The 19,270-nt window shown below is 41.8% G+C and overlaps 1 pseudogene; it reads left to right on the forward strand.

The window, feature by feature from the left end:
• The first annotated feature begins 2,968 nt into the window (after window positions 1–2,968).
• On the forward strand, window positions 2,969–14,987 carry LOC100713503 (cytochrome P450 4A6-like; annotated as a pseudogene).
• Window positions 14,988–19,270: the final 4,283 nt, after the last annotated feature.

Raw genomic sequence — 19,270 nt, forward strand, 5'->3', positions numbered from 1 at the left:
AAAAGTAATAAGAACTAAGGAGTAATAAAACCCAAAATGTGTAAATTTTGTTGTAAAAAAGAGAGGTAAAAAAAGTGCTCTAAAGAATACAACTGCAAGTGTGTTTAGGGGTGTTAAATAGCTGACCATATTAATGTTTTTGGTTGAATCATTGAATACAACTGTTTGCAGTCTCTCTGTTTGAATGTCCACTTTGTACGCTTTGATACTGTGACTTGAGCAACTATCTCTAAGATGATAATGTGTAATTTATTAACTGGTGATTTCTTACTTTTTTTTTTGTAGTTCTGTATTATTTGTACCCTTACACCGCTTTGCTTTGTTTTGTTTTGTTTTTTCTCTTTTTCCTTTTAAATACAATTTTTTTAAAAAATTGTCCTACCTCACTGCCCCCTGAGTTTGTCTTTGGCAAGTTGGAAGTCTAAGCTTGCATCTTGCTTCCAAGTCTTCTCATTTTCTATTTTGTTTAAGTTTAGCTTTTGTGCTGATGATTGCAAGTTGTTTCTGGGAGATAGCTTTACTACTAATATGAACAAGTCCTTAGGAAATGGTTACTTTTCAGAGATGTCTTTAAACATGTAGTTGGCTTTTGTGATTGCAATCTGTTGCAATATCCTATATTTGCCATTTATTGGGAATGAGAAACTGCTGCCTATTTGGCCTAGCCCCTGGTTCTTTGCTATTGGCCTATAGTATGGCTTGCGATGGTTAGAAAATCTCAGCCTCAGCAAAGAAGGAAGAAAACTGAATAGAGCAACCATGTCACCTCAGCTAAAGTAGTACAATCAGTAATAACAATAGTATCAAGTATAACCCAGAAAATGGCAAACTGTGGCATATATTATTTTGCCATCATTAAGTGTAGGAAAAAGATGTGTAGTGATAAAATTTAAAACAAAGCAGAAAACTATATACAATGAGCATCCCCTCAGTAGAGCAGCTTTACTCCCAGGGGATAAAATTTAAAATGGGTAAGAGGAAAGTATAGAGAAAGAGAAGAAGAGAAAGGGATTAAATATAAGGCTGAAGGACAAAGGACGATTACGCAAGCTTGGGAGACTGGCAAAGAAGATATTCAAAGGGCTAGGAGGAAAATATGGAGGTACAGAAGAGAAAGAGATTAGAAGCAAGGCTGAAGGACACAGGAAGATGGTTCAAGGTTTGGGAAGCTTCAAGGTTTGCTGAGAAGACATTTTTAAAGAGGCAAGAGAACAACATATAGAGATAGAATGTTATATTTAGTATATTGTGTCAATTTGAGAAGTTTAGATATTTAACTGGCTCAGCAGAGAGGAGGGTCCTTACATTGTAAATATCCTCATTCTGTGCAAGAGGAAGGCACAGAGATTTTGTGAGTGCTACATCTGCCCTGAGGAGGGGAGATGACCTGTGTACAGTATAAGGGAAGAGAAGAGAATTGCTCTTCCTCCTTTTGTTCTGGTTGTTGCCTTGAAGTATTGCCCCAGTGCCATGCCACCCTGGCTTGCAGTCAGCTGATTATGGACTGAAACTTCCAAAAACTGTAAACCAAATAAACTTTTCCTTCCTTAATTTTGGGTGTTTGGCATTTTGTCCCAGCAAGCAGAGCAAAGTAATCAAGACACAAAGAAGAGAAAGAGATTAGAAGACTGAAAGACAAAGGAAAACTATGCAAGTTTGGGGAAAGTAGTGAAGAAGATAAGAAGGAAAGAAACCAGGAAGAATCAGAAACAACGACAAAAAAACACCTAAAAACAGCGTTCATATTCATATAAAAACAAGAACAAACGCGCAAGAAAAAGAAGACGAAAGTAAAGGAAAAAAAGTGTCCCCTTAAGGGTGTGTCTGCTGTCATCGGTAGACAAGTGGGACAAAAAAAAGCCAAAGTCTGTATTGATTCCCAGAAACCCTGTCATAAAATTATAGTGGGGTGATAGGTAACAAAGCCTGCACCTTCAACTCTACTCATGTTCAGGATGATCCTGGTTTCTGGCTATAAGCCTGGGACCCAAGTTATTCAGCCCACAATTGTTCATGTGCCTCCTGCCGACTTGAACTTGGTTCCCTGACTCTGGGTGTCTCCCATGGCTGTGCCTCAGGCTGATACTGGGAATTCCTAGATGGAGCCAAGCCACCCTTGCTCTGACTCCTGGATTCAGTTTGCCCCTTACCAAGATGGTAACCAGTCACACCCTTTCCTGGGGACATTTGAATTGGAATCACTCAGTAATCACTGCAACCTGCAGTATCTACTGCTGCATTCCACACGTGTGTTTCTCCATGGAGGTCTCTGGAGTCACCCACGGTCATCCTGCCTCTGTAGGTTCAAGTCACCTTATCTCATGTGGTAAGGTGGAATTCAGAGAGAAAGCACAGTTTGCCACCTCTTTCTTCTACATTGAGGTCCTTTGCTTTGCTCTCCCTATGGGCTCCACTTCTTGCTTCAGATTCTTGCAGGGTCCCAGGGCCTCATCTCTCTCTTCTCTTCCCTGCATTGCTATATTCCAATGTTTAGGCTCCCAATGTCAGAAAAGCTAATTTTCCACTGTTTAACCCTCAGAAGTCTAGTAAGATATTTCAAATTTAAGTCTAACATGATAATTCTATTATTGAAAATGATTCCACACATACAACTCTTAAATATTTCCCAGTTTCTTTTTAAAATATATATATACATTTAATAAGGTTCACTATGATATTTTCATACATGCATTAATGATGTGTATTTACACTTCCTCTACACTCTCCCTTTCCTCACATTCTTTCTTTCCCTGACACCCTTCCTGTCCTTAATAATTCATTTACAGCTTCCAGATTTTCCACTCATATTTGCTCTATTTCTTTTTATTTCTCCTTTTCCTCCTCCTTTCCTCCAGGTGGACCATTCTGTCTACTAAATTTCAATTCTGAAGTTAATGTTTGCTTTCTTGTTTTTCCCTCCCACTAGTAGGCAGGGCAATGCTGTTATGATTTAGATAAGAGAGCCTGAGGAGTTCAGTGACAGAACTGGTGATCCAGAAGACACTGCACCATGAGCATCTCTGCACTCAGTCCCACCAGATTCCTAGGTGGCATCTCTGGGCTCCTCCAAGTGGCCTTCCTGCTCAGTCTGCTTCTGCTGCTGTTCAAGGCAGCCCAGTTCTACCTGCACAGACAATGGCTGTTCAAAGCTCTCCAGCAGTTCCCGTGTCCACCCTCCCACTGGTTGTTCGGGCACAAATATCAGGTAGGAAGAAGATGAACAAGGTAATGGGAAGGGAGGGACACACAGGATTGTGAGACACTGGCAGGTGAATACAGGACAAAGCCTCCAAACTGAGTGCTTCACAAGCTATGTGTGTACTCTACCACTGAGCTACACCTGCACTCCTACAGGACAAAACCCCTTATATGATGATCATATTTCTTCTAAGGAATATCCAGTATAACTCTCAGATGGGGATCATCAAAATGATGAAGAGTGTGTTCTTCACACGAAGCCCATCCTGCTGTTACTCAGCTCTGACACATACTCCTTTCTTATGCAGACATGTTGCACACTCTGTCAGCTTTATAGTTAGAGGACTATGCTTGGATCTTCTTCAATTTCCTCTTCTCCAGGCTGGGCATCTCCAGCAGCCTCAGCTGTTCTGAAAACAAAAAATATAAAAACAAGGGTTCTAGATCTTCCCTGCACATGTCATTCAACTCATTCTTTGTATCTATTCCTGAGCTTATTATGAACAGAATTATCAGTTGTTAGAATCCCTGCCTTGTGATTTTCTTGGTGGGAAACAATGGAAAAACCTCAGAAGGAATCAGAAAAATCTGAGAGGTTATCTACTGGGGTGGCTAAATGATGTTAGTTAGAAATACTACTCACTACATTTGCCTGTGAGTAAGGAAATTTGAAGAATGGTGATTTTTTGGCAGGTGCAGTGCTCACAGTGAGATACTGAGCTGCATGATATCCTGGCAGTGAAGGGGTCAGATATTTGAGCTGTAAAATTAAACAGGAACTATTTACTTTATTTTTCTATGCACACAGAACTGTAAGTGCTTTGGAGTTCAGTATATGCCCTTTCTACACCAGCAAAACAGAGAACCTACTATGATTTGGGCTCCACAAAGAAGTAGGGTAAAGGGGAATATGAACTCCCTTTACTGACCAGTCCTAAGGGGAGAAGGGAAAGCTACACCACCCTTTTCTACAAAGAGGTGAAATGATTCACAGCAAAGGAAAACCAAATATGGAAACTTTTCTTATTAGCTAGAGAGAAATATTTAAGCTCTGATAGCCAATGCTTGATCATAAAAATTTTAACACTAATGATTTTCAGATTATTTGTTGATTTTTAAGATATTGTCTTTTGTTTCACATAATTGACTCAGGCCAAATGATTGCTCTTGAGTGGCCTGGATTATTTATAGTGTAAACTTCTCTTTACATAAATATTATTCATGGTGTTGAATCACCTCTCAACTGCTATGGGCTAATAGCAAGTCCAGCCAAATATTTCCATCACTAATAAGATTGAAACTTTTATTTATTTACTTCAGTATTTATACTACTGAGACTTTTATACTATCTCTATTAATGGCTAGCCAAGGGACAAAAATGTCATATGTAATTAGACTGAATCAGTGACAGTGTTCAGGAGCAGGCCTCGTAGGTACCAGACTTAGAAAGGGCACCAGGTACTTGTTGAACAAGGTCTCCCAAATCCCTTCAGAGCCAATGTGAAGGGATCCTGGGTGACAAACCATTTATCTAAGGGTTAAAGATTTCCATGGGGCAGTCCTGGCAGTGGATCTATTGACAGTGAAGTTTTATGAAGGACATATGCAGGGACTATAAAGCAGTCTTCTTAAGGATGGTAAGCAGACAATTCTCATTTCAAGTTAGCACTGACTGTCCTTCACACTTCTCACTAAAATATAAGCTCCACAATAAGACAAATTGTGTTTGCTCACTGATTTCTCAGAGAGTAACTAACACAAAGTAAGTGCTTCATAAATAACAGTGAATCCCTCCATCCCTCTACACATTCATAGATTTACTCAAGGTTGTTATAGAAATGTTTCTTTCCTCTGCTTAGTTCTGTCTTCTTTCAGACTTCTACTTCCCAAACAGGTTAACTCGAAGGCCCTCTGCAATCCCAGCCACAGGTGGCCAAACCAGACAGACACCATGATTGGCACAATCAGATTCTCAGAACAGAATTTAGCATGCCAAACAGACACAGGGAGATCTTGATGGACAAAGATCAAAAGAATACTGGTCACCATGTAAACCTGGGCTTCAGGAAGGCAGGGGGTGTTTATACAGACTCATGGTTCTCTCTAGATTGTGACATAGCTCATCTGGTACACAGTAAAACCTCAACAATTATTAGCTAGACAGATGACTGAATAGGATGGATGTACAAAAGAGAGGAAAACCTTAGAGGCCTGACACCTCTACTCCCTGGTGCTGTCCCTTCTGCACTCAGTAACTTCCTGTCCTAGGGCTTTACTTCATGCACTGCCATGCATGAAGTATTCTTTCATTACTTCTTATTTTTTTCTTACATTAATCCTAGAGTTGATCTGTTCCATGCAATAGAAATTCTAGTGCAGACTCATTTATCCACCGTTCCACATACCACTATTAGGTCTTTGATTTTTTTGTTCAAATAGGGCATGAATCATACGAGCCTTGCTGTATGTGGTGCTTTAGGAACACAGAGATGAGAGATATCAAAGGTGAGTTTTCCAAAACAGGTTAAGGATTAGAATACTGAGTAAAAATATAATAACAGAGAGACACCCAGAAGCACACAAAAGGGAAACTGTCAGTTAAGCAGGGTTGAGTTTAATGTAATCACTCGCAAAAGTGAACATTGTTTTCCTCATTCTGCAGTGAAACAAGGAAACTAATAATCCATTCCTGACCACAGAATGACCTTGAGCACTTTTTTTGGGCTGCTATCAAAAAGTTACAGACTGTTTGGGTAAAGCATCAGCAATGTATTGACAAGGCTGACTCCTTGTGTGGACTCTGCAGGAGCACGTGCTGTGTGGGCCTCTTCAGCTTACGTAAATCACCCTCTTCTCTCTAGCTCTCCACACTGGCTTCTCACATCCATATCACTGCATCCAAAATTTCACTTTTGGTAAAGACACCATTATACTGGATTAGAATCCACCCTATTGATCTCACTTGATATTGGTTATTCCTCCAAAGACTATAAATAAACTCACATCTGATATATTGTGTTAGCATTTTGACATATGTATTAATGAAGAATATAAATTATCTATAAGTCTCCGAAACAGTTTTGTGCATCATGGAGTTCATTCCCAAACACTGCTTGAGCACTCGTTATACCAGGTTGTAAGGACAGTTCTAAGAGATACCCATTGGTAGTACAATAGGGAGACAGAACCTCAGCTTAGGTCAAGTACTAGAGAAGTAATAAGAGTCAGGATCAGAATCCATGGTCTCAAAAACAGTCTGAGTCTGATCCCTGTGAATAGGTCCAGTACTAAAACCCCATGATCCTTTAAGCATTCGTCCTGCTCCAAGAAATGAACTTTAAAAAATGGCATGTTAAATTTCTTTCCCTTCATGACAGTTCCAAGAGGACCAGGAGTTGCAGCAAGTGTTAAAATGGGCAAAGGAATTCCCAAGTGCCTGTCCTCGCTGGTTGTGGGGGAGTAGACTTACCATCTTGCTCTACGATCCTGACTACATAAAGGTGATTCTGGGGAGATCAGGTGAGAGTTAAACCTCATCCCAATAGTAGCATTTCTTCCCTCCTGAGTCCATCTCTAGAATCTGTAAAATTCCAGGAGACAGTAGCAGTTCAATTGTCAATATGTGAATTTTCTGCTCACCTCTCTTTCTTCCCAGCCTACATCTCAGCCTAAGGCCAGTAATATTTACTCAATACTGAATGTTTAAATTGGATCTGTGTGTCTGAATTTATTTTCCTTCTTTCCTTAAGTGAGGTGATCTGTCAGCATATTGCCCCATATCCAAAAGAGTAATTTTAGATTTACAGGGATGTTGGTGTAAAAACTCTAATTTTCTCTTTTCTTCAGTAACAAAACCATCACCCACTGCAGAAAAATCACAAGGTTCTGCCTTAGTATTGAGCACTGAGGATATAGTTTGCATTTTCACCAACTCTTTATCTATGTCACTGGTGTGTTCATCTGCTGGTACTCAGGTATGACATTTCTGAGTCCCACTGACTGTTAGAACAGAGATAGAAGACAATGAAAGCTCATGGGAAAAGACATAGGACAACTTGTCAATGGACAGTCATCAGAAACTCATGGAAGCCCATAGCCTCAAACCTTAGCTCTCTTGAGGTTATGTTATTTGGTCAGAGTCAATTTTTTTATACATGTCAATTTCCACTTGTTTTTCTTTCAGACCCCAAAGCTCATGGTACCTACAGGTTAATCTCTCCCTGGATTGGTACGTACATCTAAATACAATCACCCCTCAGCTAGGGTTCCTGACTTATATCTCTCCGACTTATAGAGAGAAAGCCCTGATGGGCCACCACTCTAATGCCCAATCTGCAAATCAAGACTATTTTTCTCCTTCTAACCACATCTTCATAATATCCTCATCTTCGTTTGAATCTTCGTGAGACTCAGCTCCCTCCCTATTTCTTCCTATTTCTCTACATTCTCAGACTAACATTTTACTGAATTGTTTCCTTGGCCTGTCTTCAACATTTTACAAACTTTATGTCCCAGCTTCATAATCATGACAGAATAACTGGAAGATTTATATTCTTGAAGATAATTAGTCTTTTTGTCATCATCTAGGAAATTCTGCTTTCCTGAATTTCTTTCCCCAAATTGCCACCATTTATGTCCACCAAATTGTCCCCATTTTTCCCTTTGATCTCACTGTTCACACACTCATGCACACACTCGTATCCTTCACAGGCTATGGTTTGCTCCTGTTGAATGGGCCAACATGGTTCCAGCACCGTCGGATGTTGACCCCAGCCTTCCACTATGACATCCTGAAACCCTATGTGGCTGTCATGGCCGATTCTGTCCAAGGGATGCTGGTGAGTCTATTACTGCAACTCCTCCACTCACAGTGCACATTCATATTCTACTCTCTATCACAGACAGCCCTCAGTAATAATTACAGGAAAAACACTCCCAGGTCATGGCTGAGTTAGTTCCTCAAGTTGGATTGACAGCAAGTCACAGTGGCACATGCCTGTAATCATAGCACTTGAAAGATTGGCCTAACTGTTGTCTAGAAATTTTTAATAAGGAAACAAGAATTAAAGTTCCCCATAGCCATCATCAAAAGAGCCCATAGTTCAATATTTAGCTTGACACATTTACCTCCTAAAATTGATTTCCTGCCAATCCCTCAGGCCAAGCTTAACTCTCAGAGTACTGAAGAAGTCACTTCCTCTTTATGCATAACTGGTTTCCAAAATTCTAATGTTTTACAGGTCTTATGGGATGCTGTGTTTAATGTTTAAACAATTTTGAGAAAATAGGTGTCATTTAACAAAATTTGCTTTTGCAGTATTTCATGCATTTGCTTTCCAAAAGTAAGGAACTCAGAACAGGATATTTGAAAATATAGGGGAAAAACTTAAAATATTTAGCATAGAATTTCTGGGGAAAAGCAGGTCAATGCCACCTTCCCACAACAGGACAAATGGGAACAGCTCATCAGTGAGGACACCCCTCTGGAGATCTTTCAACATGTTTCCTTGATGACACTAGACTCACTCATGAAGTGTGCCTTCAATGACCAGAGTTGTGCCCAGTTCAACAGGTCAGTGACAACATTTCATCTATTAAGTTCTTTTTACTACTGGTATGGACTCAACTTTTTACTACTTAGAGGGAGGTGAGACAGTTTGAATGCAAACACAAAGCAAGATTCTGACTCCAGCCCCAGGCCAGCTTTAAATCTTGACCAGACCCAGCACTCTCCCAGTCACAGGCACCTGATCTTTATTTTGGCTGGAAGCATGGATATTTATACCATATTGTTAGGATTGGAGAATTACAAGGGCTATAAAGCAGAAGCAACATGTGCTTCTGTTGTGTGTCTCCATCATTAACAGAATCGCAACTCTAGCTGTGTCTCAGTCAGAGTTCTTCAGACTTAAATCTGTTTTGTATCCTCTTCCTCAGGAAGCCTCACCCCTACATCCAAGCTGTTGGAGACCTAAACTATTTGACTTTTTCCCGTATAAGGAATGTCTTTCACCAGAATGACACCATCTACAGTTTGTCTTCAAATGGCCGATTGTTTAAACAAGCCTGCAAGATTGCTCATGAGCACACAGGTTGTCTCCTATTTCTCCTCCTCTACCAGGCTCAGACCAATGGAATTGGCCATGATCCTTCAGGCACAACCAGGGACCCCAGTATTCCTGAACAACCTGGAACCCACTTATGTTGTTACTTCCATTATGAAAGGAAGCTGTGATACTGCTGTGTTGGGGGGGGGGGGTGTGTGGAAGGTTACTTGTAACCTCACATGGTGATGTTTAATGACATCATTCAAAAGAGGCTCTGTGGGTTGTGCTCCTGCATGGAGACCTGACCTGCATTAGATGATACAAGACTCCCAAATCCTGACCCACCCATCTGCACTCATCTCAATCTCTGAAAGGCTTCCAGGTGGGGAAAGGAGATAGCTACACAGGGATACTGTGGGTTCTTTTAGCCCTTGGTTATACCAAACTCTGTCCTGCAACAGATCAAGTAATCAAGCAGAGAAAGTCTCAGCTGCAGGACGAGAGAGAGCTAGAGAAGATTAAGAGGAAGAGGCGCTTGGATTTCCTGGACATCCTCCTTTTTGCCAGAGTGAGTGAGTGAGAGACCCCTAAGTGCCCAGAAGCACAAAGGGAGGGACAAACCCCTATCACTTACTTGTGTCTGCCCCAAGATGGAGGATGGGAGCAGCTTATCTAACAAGGACCTGCGTGCTGAGGTGGACACATTCATGTTTGAGGGCCATGATACCACAGCCAGTGGCATCTCCTGGATCCTTTATGCTCTAGCTGCACACCCCAAGCATCAACAGAAATGCAGGGAGGAGGTCCAGAGTCTCCTCGGAAATGAAGCCTCCATCACTTGGTGAGTAAGAACTCAAAAAGTGGGAGACCATAGCCTTTTTAGTAGAGGGAGACCGTGGTCTTTGCAGACACTTTCTGACCTTCAGGATGGGCTTCATTTCAGGGAGCACCTGGACCAGATGCCCTATACCACCATGTGTATCAAGGAAGCCCTGAGGCTCTATCCACCTGTACCAAGTGTGAGCAGAGAGCTTAGTGAACCTGTCACCTTCCCTGATGGGCGATCTTTACCTAAAGGTATGACCTTCTAGACTCACTTAAGCAATGACAAGGGAAGATTGGAAGTAAAGCTTCAGGAGTTCTAAACCTTGTGGAGTCTCTGGTTCTTCATCAGCCATATGCAAAACATACATACTAAACTGGGTCCTTAATTTGATATTAGGAAAGTGATATTCTTGACCCAGAACTTAAATTTATCAACATCTTGGCAAGTAAGAGTGAAGCCCTAGATTAAGTGTTGGCCTTAGCACATTAGCCCTGAAATGCCCTTCCTTGAGTTTTGGAAACAGAATCAGATAAGAATTAAGGAGATGTGACCATTTCCAGTTATGAAAGTAAATATAGGAGATAATGGATCCCCATGTCATGCATCAAATATGATTCATTCTCTAAAGAGCCCTTGGGTTAACTGAAGAGAGCAGCTGATGACCTGATCTGGCACTCCATCACAACAATATCACCCATTGATTCATGGATCTGGTACCGGCCTACCACATCCAACCTCAGTGGACATAGAGGAGATCATCTACCTCATTGAGATTTCAGTATCTGAAAACTAGGTGTGGGGCAGTGTCTTTCTTGGAGTAAGCTTGTGTATGCTGAGCAAGTTAATGTATGTTTTGCAATGGCTCATGGAAGGCACTGATGGATGTAAGCTGGGATCTTCCAGTTCTTTGTTGCTCTTGTTTATCAGTTTGCCTTTTTCTGCTCCTGGCCTGTTCTAAATGCTTTTCCATGCCTAATTTTCCTCCCCATATAAAGATCATCCTGCCAAAAGTGATGATTTGCATTACCCAGGTCTTTTGTATATGTATGTCTCTTACCGGTTCATGCCAGGGCCCTACCTCATGGATGTAATAATCTTCTCTACATCTCCTACCTGCCCAACAGGTATTACAGTCTCACTTGCCATTTATGCCCTTCACCACAATCCAAAGGTGTGGCCAAATCCAGAGGTATGAGGGCGCTGGAAGAGTTGAGGGGGCAACCTGTCAGAAGGAATATCCCCTTGTTTGCCTTCCTTAGGATTTGGAAGAAGGATCTTGACTCCTCCCTGTCCTGGCCCTGGTTCTCTCTGCAGGTGTATGATCCTTCCCGGTTTGCACTGGATTCCACCCGACACAGCCACTCATTCCTGCCCTTCTCAGGAGGATCAAGGTGTGGCACCGTGTGTGTGTGTGTGTGTGTGTGTGTGTGTGTGTGTGTTCTTCTTGGCAAGTATCTGATATTTGTGCTCTCTACGTTCCTATGTGGCATCTGGGTGTGTCTTGTTTGTGTTTGATGGCAAGAAGTATCACGTGGGTAAGTCCGTGGCATTTCAGGACACCCCATGGAGATTCTGGTATACTGGTCTTCCCAGCAGCCAGCCAAAAATTCACGTCAATATATGTTTAAAACTCTGTATTTTTGGTGTTTCATCATTTTTTTTTTCCTTTTTCCTTTTTATCGATACCGGGGATTGAACTCACGACTGCCTGCTTGCAAGGCAGGTACTTATGCCGCTGAGCTAAATCCCCAGCCCCTGTTTCATCATTTTTGATGTTTGAATTTTCAGACTTATATTTTCTCATGCAAACTAGCCTTAAAGTGTTAGTTTTAATCAATTGCCAGTCATCTTAAAGGTTAGCTGCATCTATTCTTACATTCTCAAACTAACCACCACATTCACTCTTAACTCACTAGTCATGAATCATGAAATTTTCTTTAAATAAAACACAATTTATTTGAAAGTAGGGAAAGGGGGAAAAGAGAGATAACAGAAAGCTTCTCTAGACAAGGAGGGAGAATCTACTTTTGAGTTCCCCCAATATCCTCTCATATATTTAGAATTGTACCAGTCTCACTGGTGCTACTGTTGAAGCCACATATCTGAAAGATTTTTTGCCTATTTTATTGTCTCATATATTTTGAGCTTTTGACCCCCAAAACTTTACTTTGTTCATACTGCATATCTGTGTTAGCTAACTCAGTCAATCAAATACTGTAAATGAAGTAGGGTTGCTACACTTTCACCTAGAACACAAGAATGAGCTACTAAAATGCCTCTGAGAGAAAACCCACAATTTAATATCACCACAGCCTTTACTAGAGTGTGCATAATGGATAAATCTGAAATAGTTGGGTACTGTGAAAATCCACAAGGGTTGAAGGACTTATCATGAAGAATATGCATTGCTGTAACACTTGTAAATATTAAGAAGGTTTTCTGAGGTGATTCTGTGAATTTCACCATGCTATGTAAATTCTTAAAGAAGAGGATTTAAATATGTTGTTTCTCCAGAAACTGGCTTCCTAGGATAAGTCTCCCCAAGTTTGAGTACATCTTCTTATCCATTAGGTACAAATCAGCACAGTATCATTGGACAACAGGACAGTGTGAGGTAGCTCAGTTACTAGCTAGAAAAACTTACCCTCTCTCTATTCTTTTGCATTGTATTTTAAAGTTCAACTAACTTCATGAAAATACAAAAGCATTTGAAAGTACATTTATCTGTGCCAAGTTCTATGCTAAGAAATAGGAAGACAAAGCTTTAGGGTTTTTGCCCTGGTTCAGTGACAAGAACAGAAGGTGTTATGCACAATTAGATACGTATACACAATATGGATCATTCCTTCCATCACTCTTTCACTCTTTCATGTGGAATGTTCCATGTTCCTGACACTGTCCTGGCAGTGGGTTTTTCTGTGCCCTTGAATTAGCACTGATGGTGCCATGGGTGTCTACTAGAGGGAGGTACAATAGCAGAGGATTGAGGGCCAGCTGGACATTGGCATGAGACTTGAGGGTCTGCAGGCAGAGATGGAGGGAGAAGAGACTCAGTATTGGTCTACATAAACAACGATGTAGGTTTCAATAGGGATATAGTGGATGAGTTGACAGCACAAACAGGAGTTGATGTAGCTTCGGTATTTGGACACAGTGAAGAGCACAGGGTGACCAGTGGTGTGTGTGGAAGGGGAGAAGCACACAAGCACATTCTAGAAGAGGAAACTCAAAGTAGCAGGCAGGGACACTTCTGAAGTAAAGTTAGAAGGGTACTGATGCTGGTGTACAGTGTGGACAAATGGGAAGCAAGATGCTATCAAAGGGCAAGATGCTGATTATTGAGTGAGAGGCACATGGGCTGTGTATGTAAAGTTCCTCATCCCAGCCTCTCACTGACACCTGACTGCTCTTACAAATGTAGATGCTTTGCCCAAGTAGACAGTGATCTGCTCAGGCCCACTCTTTCCTGTCTGGCCTTGATCAGTGATCTCCACTCTAGGAGAACAGAGTGGTGTTTTATATTGAGGAAGTGGACTAACCATGGGATAAGACTCTTCTGCCTTAGAGCACTGGCTCTGTCCTAACGGAGATTTCATGCCTCTGAGAGCAGAGAAGTCAGGGAAAGCCTTCGGAGGCACTGACAAATGTCAAGAGGGCATGAACTGAGGTCTGGAATAGGTTTTAGTGATTGTGAGAAAATACGCTGGTTGGGGCTGGGGATTTAGCTCAACGGCATAAGCGCCTGCCTTGCAAGCAGGGAGTCATGAGTTCGATCCCTGGTACCGATAAAACTGAAAAAGACAAAAAAAAAAAAAGAAAGAAAGAAAAGAAAAGAAAGAAAGAAAGAAAATACGCTGGTCTGGGCCCATGAATATGCAACCTAGATGCCCAGCTCTCGGCTATGGCTCAGGGGCCAAAGCCAGGCCTTCTTTGAACAGAGCCTAGGGTCACTTTTCATGTCACTATCTCTTCCTGACACAGGAACTGCATTGGGAAACAATTTGCTATGAATGAGCTGAAGGTGGCTGTGGCCCTGACGCTGCTACGCTTTGAGCTGTTGCCGGACCCCAGCAGGATTCCACTCCCTGTGTCACGAATTGTGATGAAGTCCAAGAATGGGATCCACTTACACCTCAGGAAGCTGCCATAGTCCTGGTGAAGAAAAGGGGAGCTCTGAGAGTCTCCTGCTGACATCTCATTTCCCCACACCTCTTCTACTTCATTCTTCCACATCGTTCTTTCTGTCCTTCTACCCTCCCACCTACCTGCTCTGTGCTTCCTGTCTTCCTGGCTGTCTGCTCTGAGGTCTCTGTACCCATCTCCCATCTGCTTGCCCACCTAACCCCTATTAATGTGTGTTCTCTTTAACAATCTGCCCTTCTACCCTACTTTTTCCTTTCTGCTACTTGACTATCCTTGTATTAACTTCCACAAGGTGCTATAATAAACTACCGAAAACCTTGATGGCTTTAAGTAACAAAATTCTCCTTTTAGTTCTCATGATAAGAATTATAACATATATTTCATTGAGACACAACCAAAGTAACCACAGGACCATGCTACCCACAACCGTTCATGTGCCTTCTCTTTTTTTCCTTTTGTATTGTGTAAGTTGCATTCCTGGTCTTTGAGGCCTTTCCTTGATATTCAAATCCTGCAGTTTTCAAATCTTGCTCATTCAGTGTTCACACCACTTATTATTATTAAGGATCTTTGTGATCACATTGTACAGGATATATTCGTAGTTGTCCTATGACAACTGTCGGCATCTTGGGAAGCCATTATTCAATCTATGCATTGTCCCCACTGTCATCCAATCTCTCCATCTAAATCTCTCTCCCTGGTCTTTGGCTACCCAATTATTTCTCATTCAAACCTCTGGCCTCCTTTTCCCTGTAATAAAGTTTCCAAAGTCACATGTAGTGCTTATCTTTTCTTGGAAGGAGAGACCCAGAATGTGTTTCCAGTCCCATCTGAAGTAAGATAAGGAGTTGGTGCTCACCCCATGGTGTCAGAACCTCATGGCAATCTGACCCAGCCTACTCATCCCAGGTTACTTTATCTTATGACTCCTAATAAGCCACATCCACATAGCTTCTGAGTCTCCCAGTGTGGCTGTATATAGAAAAAAGGAACCTTGTCTGGGAATTCAGTGGGAGATACTCACACCAGTCAGGGAAAAAGATCAGCCTCCATTCCACTCAAGTGTGAACATTTTTCACACTAGATTTTTCAGAATAGGCTTAAGCTAGAGCCCATCTTGAACTGAGCATGAAATCCTTCAGGTCTTGTCTGGCATGAAGATCTCAGGGATTCTCTTCTTTTTCAGATGCACTGAGGTATAGGAAGGGAACCCAGCTGATTGGTCACCTATCACCTACTAGCCACTTTGCTCATAGGAAGGCCTCTCAGAAGGCTCCTCAGGAGGCTTGGGGAGTTCACAAGTATCATTTGAGGGCTGGGAAGATTGATCCCAGGTAAACAAATGGGTCAGCACTTAGTAGAGGATTTCAGACCTCAGCAGCTTCTCCAATAAAGGACAGCCCCTGTGCAGCCTCTACCTCCTTAGTTGGGAAAAGGGAAAAGGAGTTTCAGGAAAGCTGTCCATGTTTGATGAGTCCCTGAGTGCTGATTCCCCTAGAGGGAGAAAAGAGGGTTAGGGTTACATTGTCTTAAAGGAAAAGTTTACTGTATTTTTAATATGATGTATGATAATTGGCAGAGGCATTCTTTTATACTTCTGAGGATTGGAAATAACCTCAGAGTGGTTTGGGCATATAGCAAATATTTACTTACAGATTCAGTAGGTGTATGAGGATGTGTTTGAATGTCAAGTCAGCAAGAGCAGTGTGCAGTGCTCAGTTGATGATTCACAGGTGGCCTTGATCAAATCACTGAAAGGCTTTGTGAACAAAGCTCTAGAAATTGGATGAGGAGGGGGATATACATTCTCCCTGACAGCTTCTGCAACACTTTGGTTTGTACCTGAGGAAATCCATTACAGATATCTGATCTTTAGGACTGTAAAACTACACATCTTTGTTGTTTTAAGTCATTAAAGTGATGGTATATATCAGAAATAAAATAGGAGGATCACACAGGCACAGAGGAGCCTCAGAAAAGGAAAAGACAGTAAAGGATAATGCACTATAGAGGTCAGGCAGGAGATAGGAAATATCCAGAGGTCAGAGATGCTGGCAGGTCTGGGACAGACAGAAGCACAAGCATATAGGGAAAAGAAAGAGATAAGGACAGGAAGCAGGACAGTAGCAGGTGGAAAGAAAGGTGAACAGATAAAAAGCAAGAGGGAGATGGTCTAGGAATGTTCCTGGACGACAAGAAGATGAGGCAGCAGGCAGCAGGTGCACAGAGCTGTCCTTGGCTATACCAGGGTTGGGAGAGCTTCCTGAGCTGAATGTGGATCCTATTCTTGGACTTCAATAAAAGTTGTGGCACAGGGAGTAGAATTCAGGTGGGATCTGGCAGCAGCTCAAATCAGAGAAGAATCTGGCCACAGCCACTTTTATTTCATTCCTGGCAAATTGTTTCTCAGTACAGTTCCTATGAAGAGACATTTCTACAGATTTCCTTTTCAGTGGGGCTGGCCTTAGCCCCTGAGCTGGTGTTCAGGGTCCTCCTTCACAGGCCCATCTCAATTCTTTTCCTTACAGGCTACAGCACCTCTATTCCAGGCATTGATTCCTAGTTTCTTAACTTTTGACAAGGATGCCTAGTCATCCAGAGCTATCCATAATGCTATTTTTGCTCTCAGAAGGGTGAAATCTCTAGTAGGACAGGGCCAGCATTCTAAAGGACAGAGCTCAACCCCATGAGCCACTTACTCACTGGTGTAGTTTACTCCCTTCCCTAAGGTTTTCAGTTCTTCACTTGGAGACAAGTGGTTAGGGTTGTCTGGGAAGAGGTCAGTCGTACTCTCAGGGATGACCTTGATGGGGACAAAGGACCTATTACCATGAGATGGGAGCCAGATGTCAGATGTAGCACCGGCAGTTGATATCTTCAAGGCACAGCCCCATCTGCCTCTCACTCAGATAGAGATCAGATTCCTCCCTCCTCCTCAGCAGCTCAGTTCCCCAGCACCTATAGTCTTCCAATTTTACTCCAGAAATGTTCCTGTTCAAAATCTTTAGCTTCCTCTCCTGGGCTCTTCTAGTTTCTCTGTTTGCCCTTCACCCTGAAACCATGGCTCAAGTCGGACATCTCTTCCATTCATGAAAGTAGGGCTCTATCCAAATGCATCAGCTGCTTTACCACCTGTATGGGCTGCTGCCCACCCATCTCTGGGCTATCTAAGCCCACTCATAAGCTAAGCTTCTGTTACTGAGGTCACTGAGTATTTCCTTCTACCACCTCTGTCTGCCTGGTCAAGGCTCTGGCGAATGACTAGCTGACACTCACTACTCTGCCACTGTTCCTTTCCCTAGCCAGTCACCAAATAAAACAAAATAAAAAATAAGATTAAATGAAATAAAATCTTTGCTTTACTCAAGGACATACCAGTGTCGAAAGCCTAAGACAGTGTCAATAACTTGGACTATTTCACAAGATTCTCAGTCAGTAGTGAGCAAGTGAATGGATAAAGAGGGGAATTCTGACTCATGTATAGGTATCTGATTCTGCACAACAGCTTTCTGTTGTCCTTGAACCAGAGGTAGAATCCTGCATCCTTCTGTGTCTATGTCTTATCATAGGACTTAGCACAGAAAAACATGCCTTTTAAATCACTACTTTTGAGTTGAATTTTTTTTTTTTTTTGTACTGGGGACTGAACTCACGACCTCGCTTATGCCACTGAGCTAAATCTCCAGCCCTAAATCTCTGCACTTGAATTAAGTTAATTAAATTTAAAAATGCATTTGAATACACCAAAAGTCAGTATTAGTTCCACCAGATTAGTAACTGATCAACCTATATCTATAATTTCCCATGTCTTGCTATAAACATAATTATTTGAGGCCAATGACTAGTAGAAAATACTCAGTCCTGGGGTGAACCAAATATTGGAAACCCAATTTATAGATGAACAATTTGCTCAAAGCCTGTTCTATGAAAATTGATTTAGCTTTCGAGTAACGCACATAATCATGATCCTGAAAATCCTTGTTTCCACTAATACTTAGAAAATTTATGGTAATTCATATTTCACAAGACAATGCCTCTAGCCTTTGTGGATTATCACAGCAGTCCTTTGGAGTACACTTAGCCATCCAGCTCTAAAGCTGCTTCAGATGGCTATGTATTGTACACACTGGAAACCTTTCAAATGTTATCTGTTACGTGCAAAACAGTGGATTTTCTTTCGAAAGTAGTCTTCATGGTTTTTGACTTGGACAATATGGGTTCTAAGTGTAATTACTTCATATTTCTTGTTTCAACAAGTGGGAAAGCTGTAAGAAGGTGACTATGAACAGGCAGTTAAAAATTGTGTTGAGAGAGTGCAAATATGTAAAACTTTCTTCAAAGGCTTGTAGCATTTAGGTATATGAATGAACAGTTGCAGATGCTAGGATTCCCAAAAACAATAACTTGCTAAACTAATGTGAGGATTAGTGAATGAACCAGAAAGCACAGGGCTGGGTAGAGAATGTGTGGGAAGAAAAGAATTAACCATTTGTGGTACCTTTAAATCAGAAAATACAACACTTGAAGTTAAACTACTGTTCCTGGTTTCATAAAATCATATTCATAACATTATTCATTGAAGTCTGGAATGTTCACTGACACTGAGACTTGGCTGTCTACTGGAAAGAGGAATGGACAAACGTCTCTGAGGTGTAATCTCCTTTTGTGCATGGACACACCCACATGAGGCTTTTTTCTACACAAACAACAGCAAAGAAAGGCATACCTGAAGATGCCACTTATGAATGTGGGAGGTCAGAAACAGCAGGGTATGCTACAGGTATTACCCTCACTACCCAATTAATGACCAACACAGGACACCTCACCTTGATCCTCCTGAGAAGGGAAGAATGAGAGGTTATGTTGGGTAAGATTTTGGGCAGAATCAGGTGCAAATAGGGAAATTCTCTGCAGAGAGAGAACCAGGTCCAGGACAGCAAAGCATCAACACTGCTTCCAAACCACAAGTAGACAGAAAGTCTAGAGGGAGGACTGGGAGGAAGTGTTGGAGCTGAGAAATCTTCCTCTCAGTCACCCTCTCATCCTCTAAGGGACT

Source organism: Cavia porcellus, unplaced genomic scaffold, assembly GCF_034190915.1.
Source record: "Cavia porcellus strain 051 isolate PalLab524CR breed Dunkin Hartley unplaced genomic scaffold, mCavPor4.1 scaffold_25, whole genome shotgun sequence".
NCBI lineage: Eukaryota > Metazoa > Chordata > Mammalia > Rodentia > Caviidae > Cavia > Cavia porcellus.